Source organism: Cebus imitator, unplaced genomic scaffold (assembly GCF_001604975.1).
Source record: "Cebus imitator isolate Cc_AM_T3 unplaced genomic scaffold, Cebus_imitator-1.0 Scaffold485, whole genome shotgun sequence".
In the NCBI taxonomy this organism is placed as follows: domain Eukaryota; kingdom Metazoa; phylum Chordata; class Mammalia; order Primates; family Cebidae; genus Cebus; species Cebus imitator.
Window position 1 is genome coordinate 87,097 of NW_016107800.1, and position 5,584 is coordinate 92,680.

Consider the following 5,584-nt stretch of genomic DNA (forward strand, 5'->3'; position numbering starts at 1 on the left):
ATTAGCTGGGCATGATGGTGTGTGCCTGCAATCCCAGCTACTCGGGAGGCTGAGGCAGGAGAATGGTTTGAACCCGGGAGGATGAGGTAGTAGTGAGCCGCCGAGATCACACCACTGCACTCCAGCCTGGCAACAGAGTAAGACTCCATCTCAAAAAAAAAAAAAAAAGAATTTATCTGCCATTTCTGTATCTGCTGTAACAGCAGCAGAGATGTTCTTCCCAAAGACACAGGCTTAAGCAGGCCTTTTTCACAAGAAGCTGTCTGAAAGACAGCACCAGTACTAGTTATTACATCAACTACCCAATAGAAGCATTCAAGTTTGAAACTACAAAATCAGTGTGAAACCACTTCAACAGCTCCTAGACAGTTATCAAGCCAGACACAGTAGCTCATGCATGTAAACCCAGCACTCTGGGAGGACAAGGAGGAAGGATTGCATGAGGCAAGGAGTTTGAGCCCAGGTTGGGCAATATAGCAAGACTCTATCTCTATGTCCAAGGATGGTCATGGTCATGACTGCTTGAGGCAGCAAGGGGATGGGAAACAATGAAGATGTCTAATTCTAGAGAAATAAGTAAGCAAAATGTGGCAGATGCACATGATTGCTCTACAACCAAGAGAAATAATGAACTAGACACATATTGCATAGCATCATGAATAGAGCTCAAAACAAATTTGGTTTAAAAAAAAAAAAAAGAAACTAAGGCCAGGTACAGTGGCTCGCACCTGTAATCCCAGCACTTTGGGAGGCCAGGGCAGGCGAATCATAAGGTCAGGAGTTTGAGACCAGCCTGGACAACATGGCGAAACCCCATCGCTACTAAAAATACAAAAAATTAGCTGGGTGTGGTGGCATGCACCTGTAGTCCCAGCTACTCAAGAGGCTGAGGCAAGAGGATAGCTTGAACCCGGGAGGTAGAGGCTGTAGTGAGCCAAGATCGCACCACTGCACAGCCTGGGCAACAGAGCGGGACTCTGTCTCAAAAAAAAAAGAAACTAAGGCTGGGTGCGGTGACTCATGCCTGTAATCTCATCACTTTGGGAGGCCGAGGCAGGTGTATCAACTGAGGTCAGTTCAAAACCAGCCTGACCAACATAGTGAAACCCCATCTCTACTAAAAATACAAAATCAGCCAGGCGTGGTGGCACATGCCTGTAATCCCAGCTACTCAGGAGGCTGAGGCTGGAGAATTGCTTGAACTTGGGAGGTGGACGTTGAAGTGAGCTGAGATCGTGCCATTGCATTCGAGCCTGGGCAACAAGAGCGAACCTCGGTTTCAAAAAAAGAAACCGATATAAAATTTAGGGATAGTCGTTGCTTCTGTTCAAATACTCCTGGTTCACCAATACACTGGCTCACACCTATAATTCCAGCAAATTGGCAGGATGAGGTAGGCAGATCGCTTGAGCTCAGAGTTCGAGACCAGCCTGAGCAACATGGTGAAACCCCATCTCTACAAAACAATCAAAACTTAGCAGGGCATGGTGGCACACACCTGTAGTCTCAGCCACTCACAAGGCTGAGGCAGGAGAATCACTTGAGCCCAGGAGGCAGAGGTAGCAGTGAGCGGTAAGATGGCACCATTGTACTCCAGCCTGGGCAGTGGGAATGAAACCCTATTTAAAAAACACACAAATACTCCTGGTTCTCCCCCTTCCAAGTGCGACACTGCCGTCCTTGAAGGTCAACATGGCCACATGATTTGCTCTGGCCAAAGAAATGGCAGCAAAAATTACAAGTCTCACTTCCTGGCAAAACTTTAAGAGCCTGAATGTGGCTCTTCACAAGATTCCCTCTTCATGTAGGTATATTTCAGAGAGGATGCCTCAATCAGCCTGGATCCCTAAAGAACTACAATCTACAGAGGATTCCACTGACCTAAAAGTGTGTTAAATTGCTGAGATTCTGTGGCTGTCACCTCAACATAACCTATTCTAGTCTATCTAGGAAGTGCAGATTCCTAGCACTATAGCATTTTAGAATCCTAAGCAGATACATACAAAACCATAGTTCTACTTCCCAAAGGCATACACATAACCAGACCAACAGGTAGAATTATAAAACCACATAAATGGTCTTTTCTGAGGATCCGGCAAGATGGCAGACGTAGCGCAGAAGAACAACAGGAACTTCCGCAAGTTCACCTGCCGTGGCGTGGCCCCAGACCAGCTGCTACCCATGTCCTAAAGGCAGCCAGTGCAGCTGTACAGTGCGCACCAGCGGCGGCGGCTGAACCCGGGCCTGGCGCGGCAGCAGCACTCACTGCTAAAGCGCCTGCGCAAGGCCAAGGAGGCACCGCCCATGGAGAAGCCGGAAGCGGTGAGGACGTGCTTGCAGGACAGGATCCTCCTGCCCTTGACGGCGGGCAGCATGGTCATCTACAACGGCAAGACCTTCAACCAGGTGGAGATCAAGCCAGAGACGATTGGCCACTACCTAGGTGAGTTCTCCATCACCTGCAAGTCTGTAAAGCACTGCTAGCAGGGCATCGGGCCACCCACTCCTCCCGCTTCATGCCCCTCGAGTAGTGGCCCAGCTGATAAAGGCACACATATATAGCGCCAATAAATAAATAAAAATAAAACCATATAAATATCTTAGAATGGTTGAGTGGGTGACTGTAAAACAAAAGGAAATGGGGAGATAAGGAATGAGCATAAACGGAAAAAGAAAAGGAAAAATGAAAAGACCTAAAGTTTCATTAAACCCACTGTGCAAATATTCATTCACTCATTGATTCAACAAACATCTGTACACCTATTATGTGCCAGGAATTATTTTGGGTGTACTTACAGAGTGGTGAGTCAAAAAAAGGCAGTACTATGCTTAAAGTTTATAGTGTACAGGAAAGCCAAACCTCAGTAAAAAATTAACAATGATTAAGTCTCATTAAAAGCTCAGGTACTACCAGGCACGGTAGTACCCACCTATAGTCCCAGGTACTCAATAGGCTGAAGTGGGAGAATCGTTGAAGTCCAGGAGTTCAACAACCAGCCTAGGCAACATAAACATAGCAAAACCGCTTATCAAAAAAAAAGATGAAAAAGCTCAGGTGACATGAGAAAGAGGGACCACATTCAGTGGTTTATAAGCATCTCAGAGGAAGTGACATTTAGGCAAATAGGTGAAGACTGCTTCCTGCCTAGCTAGTGAAGGAGGGCCGATTCATTCCAGGCAAAGGGAACAGCATGTACAGAGGCCTGCAGTGAGTATGGACCATCCCATAGAGGAAGTGAAAGAGGACTAGCGTGATGGAAGAAAGGAGCGGCAGGAAATGTGGTTAAAGAGATTGGTGGGAGGGGACAGTGGGGACAACAGGCAGATCACTCAGTCTCACAGTCCAATATAAGGAGTTTGGATTTATGCTAACTGCAATAGAACCAGAAGAACTTTTTTTTTTTTTTTTTTTTGAGACGGAGTTTCACTCTTGTTACCCAGACTGGAGTGCAATGGCGCGATCTCGGCTCACCGCAACCTCCACCTCCTGGGTTCAGGCCATTCTCCTGCCTCAACCTCCTCAGTAGCTGGGATTACAGGCACGCGCCACCATGCCCAGCTAATGTTTTTTTTTTTTTTTTTTGGGGGGGACGGAGTTTCGCTCTTGTTACCCAGGCTGGAGTGCAATGGCGCAATCTCGGCTCACCGCAACCTCCGCCTCCTGGGTTCAGGCAATTCTCCTGCCTCAGCCTCCTGAGTAGCTGGGACTACAGACACGCGCCACCATGCCCAGCTAATTTTTTGTAGTTTTAGTAGAGACGGGGTTTCACCATGTTGACCAGGATGGTCTCGATCTCTTGACCTCGTGATCCACCCGCCTCGGCCTCCCAAAGTGCTGGGATTACAGGCTTGAGCTACCGCGCCCGGCATGTTTTTGTATTTTTTAGTAGAGACGGGGTTTCACCGTGTTGACCAGGATGGTCTCGATCTCTTGACCTCGAGATCCACCCGCCTCGGCCTCCCAAAGTGCTGGGATTACAGGCTTGAGCCACCGCGCCCGGCCCCAGAAGAACATTTTAAACAGAAGAATAATGTTATTTCCAATACATTACATTCTAACACTTAAGACCCTAGTAATATGCTCAGGTTTTTGCAAAATATGCAAACTGCATGATTTTTCTTTGAGGACCCCTAGAACTTGCATAAACTTCAGGTCCCATATTTCCCAACTCCATCTCTATATGGGGTAAGTCCTATGTTAGAGGTGAGCACAAGGTGCCAAGGACAAAGCAACTTTACCAGTTTGGTACCAAGAGTTATTTACTGTCAAAATGGATTTTCTTCTTCTTTAGTTCACATTGTCTGGTAACATTCAAAATTGTTCCCTGATCTAATCACAGAAATCATGAAAGCAACAGAGTTCTTTCTGCTGGCCGCCCAAGACGGGACATTTTGCTAGAAAAACACTCAGAAGTTAAAGATAAGATGTGTACAGTTGTCCCTCTCATGAGTGCTACGAAATATAGGGAAACAGTCCCTATTTGTCTTGGGTAGCCTACACAAAGATGCCTCCTATTGTAACATAGCAATGAGTCATGGAGGTAGGTGCAGATGGTAGAAAACACTAAACTAGGGAGAACTGCTTTTCCAGAAGCAAAGGCACTTTAACACACAATCCACCACCACGAATGGAAATCACTTTCCAGTTTCCTTCAGTCCAAAACTTAGGCAGCAACAAAGGCACCAGGAGCCAACAGCTTTGGAAGGTTTAATATGTACTAGCTCATTTAATCTTCACAACTATGCTAAGTAGTTCTATTATTAGCCCCATTTTTGCAGATGAAAAAACCTAAATCTAAGCCTTAAACTAGAAAACTTGAACACACAACAGAGGCCAGGCACGGTGGCTCATGCCCATAATCCCAACACTTTGGGAGGCCAAGGGGGGCAGATCATGAGGTTAGGGGTTCAAGACCAAGTTCAAGTTCTACTAAAAATACAAAATTAGCCTGAGTAATCCCAGCTACTTAAGAGACTGAGGCAGGAGAATCACTTGCACCTGTGAGGTGGAGGTCGCAGTGAGCCGACATCAGGCCACTGGACTCCAGCCTGGACAACAGAGCAAGACTCTGTCTCCAAAACACACACACACACACACACACACACACACACACACACACACAACAGAGCTAGGCTTCAAACCTAGCCTAACTCCAGAGCCCTCACCTCTTAACCACTGTTTAGAACCTCCCAGACCCATCCAAATATGGAGTAGTTTATTCTCATCCTGCTTTTACTGTTTTAATGAAATCCCTCTCCCTTGAGAGAATACAGTTGTGGTGTCACAATTACAACAGAATAACAGGTACTTCTTCTTAGTATCCACATCCAAATCAAATAGGAAAGGATAATCAGGCCATAACATTCAGCCAGAATCCACTGTGGTCAGAACTTGTCCTAACAGTCAGGGCTTTCAGTCTGTTTTAAGAAGGTGAAACACTGGGCCGGGCGCGGTGGCTCAAGCCTTTGGGAGGCCGAGGCGGGTGGATCACGAGGTCAAGAGATCGAGACCATCCTGGTCAACATGGTGAAACCCCGTCTCTACTAAAAATACAAAAAATTAGCTGGGCATGGTGGCACATGC

At 46.6% G+C, this 5,584-nt stretch overlaps 1 protein-coding gene and 1 pseudogene across 1 annotated transcript in view; one reads left to right on the plus strand and one right to left on the minus strand.

Annotated features, from left to right (window-relative positions):
• LOC108292245 (dual specificity mitogen-activated protein kinase kinase 1) overlaps positions 1-5,584 on the minus strand; it is a 62,495-nt gene that overhangs the window by 54,122 nt on the left and 2,789 nt on the right. The gene's annotated exons all lie outside the window — the stretch shown is intronic.
• Positions 1,592-3,425, plus strand: LOC108292246 (annotated as a pseudogene).